The following is a 10,036-nucleotide window of genomic DNA, read 5'->3' as shown; positions in this document are numbered from 1 at the left end:
TGTAAAAAAATTCTTTTTTTTACATTTTTACATTTAAAAATTAATTCCCAACTTTTAATCTCTTTCTCTTTGCATTTAATGTGAGTTTCTTATAGATAATAAATACCTCAATGTTTAGTTTTTTAATCTAATCTGAAAACTTTCTGAATTTTTATGGCATATTTAACTCATTGTTAATGGGTTAATTATAATTCATTTTATAATTAGTATAGTTATATTAAAAGATTTTTGTTTGTTTGTTTTACATCTCCGGGGGTACAATTCATGAAAATAACCTGAGAGAATTTATTAGCTCAACAGGTGAGACAGGGTTTGTTCAAGCAACCCACGGAGAAATGACCGTCGCTGCTGAGAAACGATCTGGGCCCTCCCCTGCTCACCCATGCTCATTCCTTCCCTATGCTGCCCCAACCAGAGTTGCCAGTCTCTCCAGGATGGGGCCATCCACCCTTGTTGGTCAGACAAGATTTTGGCCAAGAAGAGCTCTTTGATCTGCTCACATGTTCCTTCTCCATGCTGTCCTTCCCTTTTTTTTTTTTGGCAAGGAGGATGCCTGGGGTGAGCAGCTGCACTGAGTAATTCAATCTGGTCTTGATGCCAATCTTGCCCAGGTCATTCAGCACCTCCTTGCTGATGTTGATCCATGGGATTTTAATGATCTGCTTTACTCCTGCAGCATGTACAGCATGGTCCAGATGACCACCACTCAGTCCAGGAGGTCCAGGGGGATGCTGTGAGAAGAGGTAATATCCTCAGTGTTCTTGATAACACAGTTGCCTCGGTTGGACGCTAAGACGATAGGAGCAATAGAAGACTCCAGGCTCCTGTGCAAGTAAGTGAAACACTCAATATTGGTCCAAATGTGGACCTCCTCAATGAAGATCATCCCTATTGGATGAAATTGTTCACCATCTTGTTAATTCCCCTCGAAGTTTATCTGTGATCTCTGTCTTCTTTGGCTTTATTGGCTAACCCGTCATGGACAGGAAGTCTTGTCAGCTCTGGGACATCATTTTGACCATGTCTATAAAGAAACAGAGACTCTTATGGCCCCTGGACAGTCATAAGCAGGTACTGTCCCTTAAAGGGTAAAGATGTCAGTTACCAGATGCTTGCTGGAGGAAATTGGCCAGGGAATATGGGGTATATAAGCAGGCCTGAAGTGCTAGCAGCAACCTCCGCCATTTTTCTAGATGGTCTACCAAATTGCTGACGAAACTTGCTGGATTCCCTGCTTCTGGGCCTTCTGCTGTTTCTCCTACTGTTTTCTTTTCTAGGTTGTTTCCCTGGCTTACTACTGGCCCTGATCTCAACCTTGGCCTTCTCGAATGGACTGGCTGGAAAGGCCCCAGCCTCCCTGCTTTGTCTCTCCCTTGATTAAACTGTTTCTAACCATCTCTTGATGGAGTTTTGATTGGCCTTGACAACTTGCAAGCTGTGCAAGGTTACATCCTGAATGTTTTCTTTCTTTTTGTGTGTGTCCCCCGTACATACTCTTCACTTCAAGGTCAAGTTCTGTGACACAGCTACCACACATGTCCTGATTCTTCATGGCACCACTGTTGGCCTTGATGTAAATCACATCTCCCCACTCCACTTGCTCTTTCTGTAAACTTTCAAAAATGTTGGGATCCAGTTTCAGCTGTTTGGTTCCTTTGGCCCTTTTGAGTCCTATGATGGCTCAAAACAATGTATGGCTGATGGTTTTGCCATACCTTCCCATGGAGTTTTCAGTGTCACATGGAGTGAGCTCTGTGACTTTGCCTTCATAAGCCTCTTTGGTCTTCTTTTATCCACTACCCAATAGTTCTGCATAAGTTCTCCATCAGCACTTTTGTCTTTCTGTCTTCTTGATCTCTGTAGAGGAGACTTTACAGCTCACCACCCAGAAGAAGGGGACCTTACTGCTTAATTCCTGGGAGATGGCCAGCACCAGTGACCTCTTGTCAGTTCCAAAAGATCCTGCCAAAATAGATCCAACCATTTTCTTGTTACTATAATCAGTTATCATCCCACATGCTCCTCCCACAATCTCCTGGCTCAAGAACCCCAACACAACATGCTTGGCTAGGTCTCTCTTGTCCAGTACTATACCCTTCCTGTGGCTGAGGATTACAATATGCTGCTTCTTCATGGTGTTCTTCACCTCTTGAAAGATCATCTCACAAATACTGGCAGCAGAAACCAGAGTGGAAAAGGAAGAGCTTGAGATTCCACATAAATATGTAGTTTGAACTCATATGGTAAGTTTATCCCCTGCCCCTTGCTTTTGTTCCCTTTTCTTTTTTTCTTTAACTCTTCTATTTATTTGTATACTTTCTCTTCCTTCTCCTTTCCAAAACCTTTCTTTTACTTCTTTCCTTTTTTGATTCCATGCTCTCTCCTCCATAGTTTTACTTTTCTTGTTTCAAAGTCATTATCTTGGAGTTCATAATATACATTTCAGGTTTTTTTTGTAACTTTTATTGAGACCAATGTGAATTACAAGTCTTCCACAGTTATATTTAAGGTACATAGTGACAGTAAATTAGGGCAGTTCCCATCACCAGTGTTGACCTCCCTCCACCCCTGTTTCCAGCATGCACCCCTTACCTCCACTCTTAGCCCTTTGGACTGCTAGTGGTGGGACTGGGGTGACCTACAGTCACTGTGGTGCAGCAAGTACCACTGGTGGGGGTTACATTTCAGTTTTTTAAACTGCCTTTATGGCTTAAAATTTTGCCTTTGGCAATTTGTATTTCTTCAAGCTCACAGATTTTATTTTTAGTAAGTAGAATGAAACATTTTGATTAGTTTTTTTATTATTTTTATTTATTTATATAGCTTAGGTAAAATGGCATAATAGTGTTGAATAGTGTTGGCAATGGTGTCTAAAGTCACCCTATACCACCACCATCGTTTTCCAAGGCCCTCCATTGCTGTGTATATCTCTGTCTTGCACTGCTTTGTTTATCTCTGGTCTTCCAATGCTCTGTATATCTTTGGACCTCCACTGCTATGTATATCTCTTCTGGATTCTTTCTTCATCATGTGAAGTCTTTCAATAACCAGTTTAAGGCATTGCTTGATTTTCACTTTTTTCCAAGATTATCTTTTATTTTTATTTTTTCCAAGTTTTCATCTCTCTGCTTACTTTAGTCATCTGTTTTTTTTTTCATGTAACAACTCCTATGAAAGTTATCAGCATCTTGTTTATAACTATTAAAATCTTGATGTGATCATCAAAACAACAACCCTATATCAGGGTCTGACTCACTACTTAAATATTTGGTTTTCATATTGTATTTTGCTAATAATATGTTTATAATGTTTTTAAACTTTATTCATTGATTTATCAATTGATTGATTGGTTGTTAGGCCACAACCAGTGGTGCTCAGGGATCACTTCTGGCTCTATACTCAGAAATCACCCCCAGCAGGCTGAGGGATCACATGTGTGCCCAGAATCAAACTAAGTCCCTACCCGGTCGGCCGCATGCAGGGCAAATGCTGTCCTCTCTCTGGCCCTAATATGTTCATAATTTTTATTTAGTTTGACATATGACCTGAATAAAAGATTAGTACTTGGGAATTGAGGGTTTTTGTTGTGAGAATTTAAAGTAATAATTTATATTACTAATTGCAGAATGTAAAATTGTACAATATGTTTTATCTATAGTTGCCAGTCTAACCATTTTCTAATATTATTTTCTCTTATATTTGTATCTACTAGGAATGTCCTCTTTAAAAAAAAAAGACTCTTAGATATATAGATTTTTTTTTACTACAATTCATTATTATATAATAAAATGCTCTAAACTCTTATGTACTATAATTCTCAGCATTTTAGTCAATCTGTATCCCTGGGATATGACCTTTAAACATGTTACTTGATTTTCTCCCAGCCCACCATTGACTGTAACTAAAAAAAAAATCCATAGGTAGCAAAATGGAATATTTTCCTTCTCTGAGGTCAATTAGGCTCTTGGAAAAAAATGACAGTAGTTTTCCTTAAGGAATATTTTATTAAGAACTAAATGTGATGTTATATATAACATTTATTTTTCCACACTTATTTCAAAAACGCATATACTTTTTGACCTTCAGTAAGCAAATCTCATAGAACTCCTGGAAGTAAAGTTCATAAAGCTATAGAAATAGTGGGCACCCTATCTTGAATAAACTAAGCCTCCAGCAATTCATTAAGTACAGTTTAAGCTTTCTATTCTAGTACTGATTTTAGTAGCCCTTTTCACTCTCAATTCTCTTCTCTGGAAAACAATAATGTTCTTAAACTACATGTCTAGTTATAGACTGGGGAATAGCATTGACCATCAACATATTTTGTGATGGGTCATAAAGAGTTGTTGTTTTTTTTAAATATGTTTTGCTTTCTTTTTCTTGTCTTGAGGATGAAATGTTGACTGTGAAGGCCAAATTATAAACCAGATGTTTATTCCACAGATGTCTTTTCTATTTTGAAGTTAGAATTTGCATTGCTATTACAAAAACAGAAATATGCTTGCCTTAATTTGGGTGTGATCCTAAAACTTTTTTGTATTCCTTTTATTTTATGAGGGATGCACACCCAGTGGTACTCTGGGGTTACTCCTGACTCTGTCCTCAGGAATTATGCCTGGTGTGGACCAGGATCCATATGGATCCTAAGGATTGAACCTTGGTCGGTCACATGCAAGGCAAAGATCTTATTTATTGTACTATTGCTCAGAACTCTCCTACAGCATTTTAACCTTTTAGAGTATATTGTTTTTCTTTTTTTATCTGCATATTTATAGGTTTGATGTAAGTTTAGAACATAAATATGTATATTTATATGTATGTACATACACTCAGTGATATATTTTAATATACTTTTGTACTATTTATGTTATATCTATACTATAACTATAACTTAACTATAATAACCTCACCTAATAAAATAGAGATAGTACCACCTTGTAATTTATATAAAACGTAGGTAAGATTTTGAGAGATTTTTGTTAAGTAACGGAGTCACTATACAAAGCATTTTAGACTATAGGGTTATTTTAGGAAAAACTAATTTATGAATTCACTTCCTTTAATTCAGCTAATTCGTTATTTATCTTTTGAGTAGATATTTAGTAATCTGAATATTTCAAAGAGTGATATATTTTCCCTAACTAGAAAATTTTGGGGTTGATACTATTATCACCTGGGAAACTGTTACTGAAAGATTGTAGGTTTTTGGATTTTTACTGTGTTGTCTATGAGATATATAGTGATATAATGCACATATATCACACACATAATATTGTCTTCTCAATTATTTTCTAAGCAAGCTAGAGTTATTGACAACTTCTCACTAACTTTACCTAAACCTTTTCTATTTTTTAGTTTAAAATATCTATTATTTTCATTATCAGCTTGATTAAAGATTTATCTGTCATTCTTTAGTTTTATTTTGCAGTTAAGATAAATTTGCTCTTGTATTTGAACCATTTGTTCCATAAGTTTAATATAAAATATTGTTGTCACTGTAGCCTATAAATTTCTATATATTACATAAACCAGAGTGACAGCAAAATATGCCAGGACACATGCATTGCATGTAGTCATCTGATTTTAATTCCTGAAATCCCATAGGGTTCTCTGACTTTGCTAGTCTGATCCCTGGGCACAGAGCCAAGACTAAGCCCTGAGTGTTACAGGGTATTAGCCCCAACCAAAATAAACAAACATTGAACATATCATAATATTCATGTTATTTACTCCAAAATATGTTTTAATTTCCCTAAAGAGTTCATATTTGTAATGGAAATGGTTCAAATGATAGAGCACATGTTTGGAAACCATGAGGTCCAGAGTTAAATACTAATACTATATTATCCTGGTGACCTCCAGAAATCATTGGATGTAGTTTGACACCAAAAAAAAAAAAATAAAAATAATAAAGAAAAAAGAAAAAAGTTGTTTGATTATTTAAATATATTACCTATTTTCAAATATTTGGGAATTTCCCAAGTATATTTCAGTTGTTTTTAATAGTTTAATTTTATTATGATCAACTAAGTTTCTAAAATATTAAGAATTTCTCATAGAGATTGGACTAGATGGCATTCTCACCAGCAGTGGATAGGAGTTCCTTTCTCTCCACATCCCCGCCAGCACTGATTATTCTTATGATTTGTGATTTATGCCAATCTCTGTGGTGTGAGATGGTATCTCATCATTGTTTTGATTTGCATCTCCCTGGTGATTAGTGATGAGGAGCATTTTTTCATGTGCCTTTTGACCATTTGTATTTCTTTTTTTTTTTTTATCAAAGTATATGTTCATTTCTTCTCCCCATTTTGATGGGATTAGATTTTTTTTCCTGAAAAGTTCTGTCAGTGCCCTGTATATTTTGGAGATTAGCCCCTTATCTGGGAGTTGAGTGAATATTTTCTCCCACTCGGTGGGTGGCTCTTGTATCCTGGACACTATTTCTTTTGAGGTGCAGAAGCTTCTCAGCTTAATGTATTCTCATCTGTTGATCTTTGCTTCCACTTGTTTGGAAAGTGCAGTTTCCTCCTTGAAGATGCCTTTAGTCTCAATTTCATGGAGTGTTTTACCGACGTGTTGTTCTATATACCTTACGGTGTCAGGTCTGATATCAAGGTCTTTAATCCATTTGGATTTTACCTTCGTACATGATGTTAACTGGGGGTCTATGTTCGCTTTTTTGCAAGTGGCTAACCAGTTCTGCCAGCACCACTTGTTGAAGAGGTTTTCCCTGCTCCACTTAGGATTTCTTGCTCCTTTGTCAAAAATTAGGTGATTGTATGTCTGGGGAACATTGCCTAAGAACTCAAGCCTTTTCCATTGATCTGAGGGTCTGTCTTTATTCCAATACCATGCTGTTTTTGATAACTATTGCTTTGTAGTACAGTTTAAAGTTGGGGAAAGTAATGCCTCCCATTTTCCTTTTTCCTAGGAGTGTTTTAATTATTTGAGGGTGTTTATTGTTCCAGATGAACTTCATAACTGTTTGATCCACTTCTTTAAAGAATGTCATGGGTATTTTTAAGGGGATCACATTAAATCTGTATAATGTTTTGGGGGAATATTGACATTTTAATGATGTTAATCCTACCAATCCTAGAGCAGGGTATGTGTTTCCATTTCCGTGTGTCCTCTCTTATTTCTTGGAGCAGGGCTTTATAGTTTCCTTTGTATAGGTCCTTCACATCTTTGGTCAAGTATACTCCAAGGTATTTGAGTTTGTGTGGCACTAATGTGAATGGAATTGCCTTCTTGATGTCCATCTCTTCCCTATCATTATTGGTGTATAAAAAGGCCATTGATTTCTGTGTGTTAATTTTGTAGCCTGCCACCTTGCTATATGAGTCTATTGTTTCTAGAAGCTTTTTGGTAGAGTCCTTAGGGTTTTCTAAGTAGAGTATCATGTCATCTGCAAACAATGAGAGCTTGACTTCTTCCTTTCCTATCTGGATTCCTTTGATATATTTTTCTTGCCTGATCGCTATGGCAAGCACTTTCAGTACTATGTTGAAGAGGAGTGGTGAGAGCAGACAGTCTTGTCTTGTACCAGAATTTAGAGGAAAGGCTTTTAGTTTTTCTCCATTGAGGATAATATTGCCATTCTCAACTAGATTGAGAAAGGTTTCTTTTATTCCCATCTCGCTGAGAGTTTTTATCAAGAATTGGTGTTGGACCTTATCAAATATTTTCTCTGTGTCTTACCTCTATGGAAAGCTATATGGAGATTACTTCAAAATCTGGAAATTGAGCTCCCATTAGACCCAGCTATTCCACTCTTACGGATATACCCTAGGAACACAAGGATATAGCACAAAAAAACCCTTCCTCACACCTATATTTATTGCAGCACTAATCACAATAACCAGGCTCTGGAAACAACCAAGATGCCTTTCAACAGACGAATGGCTAAAGAAACAGTGGTACATATACACAATGGAATATTATGCAGCTGTCAGGAGAGATGAAGTCATGAAATTTTCTATACATGGATGTACATAGAATCTACCATGCTGAGTAATATAAGTCAGAGGGAGAGAGAGTGACGCAGAATAGTCTCACTCATTTATAGGTTTTAAGAAAAATAAAAGTCATTTTTGCAACAATCCTCAGAGACAATGAGAGGAGGGCTGGAACTTCCAGCTCACTTCATGAAGCTCACCACAAAGAGTGGTGAGTGCAGATATAGATATAACTACACAGAGAACTACCATAATCATGTGAATGAATGAGGGAACTGGAAAGCCTGTCTGGAGTATAGGTGGGGATGGGGTGGGATGGAGGGAGATTTGGGACATTGGTGGTAGGAATGTTGCACTGGTGAAGAGGGGTGGTCTTTACATGACTGAAACCTAATCACAATCATATTAGTAATCAAGATGTTTAAATAAAGAAAAAAAAAGAATTTCTCATGGCCCAGAATGTATTCTATATTCATTAATATGCTATGAACAATTGACGATTAAGTCTATTCTGATGTTCTTTAGTGGAGCCTTCCACAAATAATAGGGTATTAATTTAGAGGAAAATCAGGTCTTCTCTGTCTTTATTTTATCTTTTAGGCTTGCATATTTTTTCTATTAGTTTTTAAGTTTTTTTATATTCTTTAATAATCAACTTCTAAGTATAACTATATTTAGAGTTAATATACAGTATTAGAGAATTAACTTGCTTTATAGAATTTCTCTTTATCCAGGATAATAATTCTTATTATGAATTATATTTTCTTCTTTTTTTTTCTTAGTTTCTATGTTGTTTATTTCTGCTCTGGTTTTTATTATTTCTTGCCTTCTGGTTGTGGTTGGATTTCTCTGTTGTTGTTGTTCCAATTCTTTGAGGTGATCTTTTAAACTGTTGGTTTTGTTATTTTTCTGTTTCTTGACATAGGCCTGTATTGCTATGAGTTTCCCCCTAATTACTGCTTTGGCTGTGTCCCATAAATTTTGACATGTTGTGTCTTCATTGTCATTCGTCTCAAGGAATCTTTTTATTTCTTCCTTGAGTTGTTCTTTGATCCAGCTGTTGTTAAGCAGCATGTTGTTTAATCTCCAGGTATTAGTTTTCCTCCATTGCTTCTTCTTGACATCAATTATAAGCTCTGTTGCATAGTGATCTGAAAGGGTACTTCTAATGATCCTTACCTTTGTGGTCTTATATAAGTTGGCTTTGTATCCTAAGACATGGTCTATTCTGGAGAAGGTTCCATGTGGGTTTGAGAAAAATGTATATTCTACTTTTTGGGGATGGAGGGCTCTATATAAATCTATTAATCCTAAATCTTCTAATTTTTCATTTAGAGCTCTTATTTCTTTGCTATTTTTCTGTTTGGAGGATCTGTCCAGTGATGATAATGGAGTATTGAGGTCCCCTACTATTATCACAATTCCCTTCATGTGTTTCTCCAGGTTTGCCAGTAGTTGCCTCACATATTTTGGTGACTCTACATTAGGTGCATAGATATTGACCAGGGTTAGTGTATCTTGATCTAATGTTCCCCTGATCAGTAAGTAGTGACCCTCTTTGTCTCTGATCACTTTCTTGAGGTTGAATACAATTTGGTCTGATATAAGAATGGCTGTCCCTGCTCTTTTTTGTTTTCCATTGGCCTGAATAATTACTTTCCATCCTTTTATTCTAAGCCTGTGCTTATCCTGTAACTGTAGGTGTGTTTCTTGCAGACAGCAGAAGTCTGGTTTATTTTTCCTAACCCAGTTCTCTACTATATGTCTTTTAATTGGAGAGTTTAGTCCGTTAACACTTAGGGAAATTATTAATAGAGAGGACTGTTGTGCAGTTGTATTGTGTGGAGTGGTTGTTGTTACAATCGGGGGTTTGGATTGTGTAATTCGTCTCTGAGTAAGTCGCTTAGGATCGGCTTAGTTTGCACAAATAGTTCAAGTTCGCTTATGTTTGAGAATGTTTTTAGTCTGCCCTCCCATATGAATGATAGTTTAGCTGGGTATTGGACCCTGGGTTGGAAATTTCTTTCATTCAGTCGTTTAAATATGTGATTCCACTGTCTTCTTGCTTGAATTAT

General features: G+C 36.4%; 1 pseudogene; it reads right to left on the bottom strand.

The window, feature by feature from the left end:
• Positions 1-288: 288 nt before the first annotated feature.
• On the bottom strand, positions 289-2,161 carry LOC126032572 (ruvB-like 1; annotated as a pseudogene).
• Between the last annotated feature and the right edge of the window lie 7,875 nt (positions 2,162-10,036).

Source organism: Suncus etruscus, chromosome 16 (assembly GCF_024139225.1).
Source record: "Suncus etruscus isolate mSunEtr1 chromosome 16, mSunEtr1.pri.cur, whole genome shotgun sequence".
NCBI classification, from domain to species: Eukaryota; Metazoa; Chordata; class Mammalia; order Eulipotyphla; family Soricidae; genus Suncus; species Suncus etruscus.
Note: the sequence above shows the minus strand (reverse complement) of the source record. Positions and strands in the feature narration are given on the sequence as shown.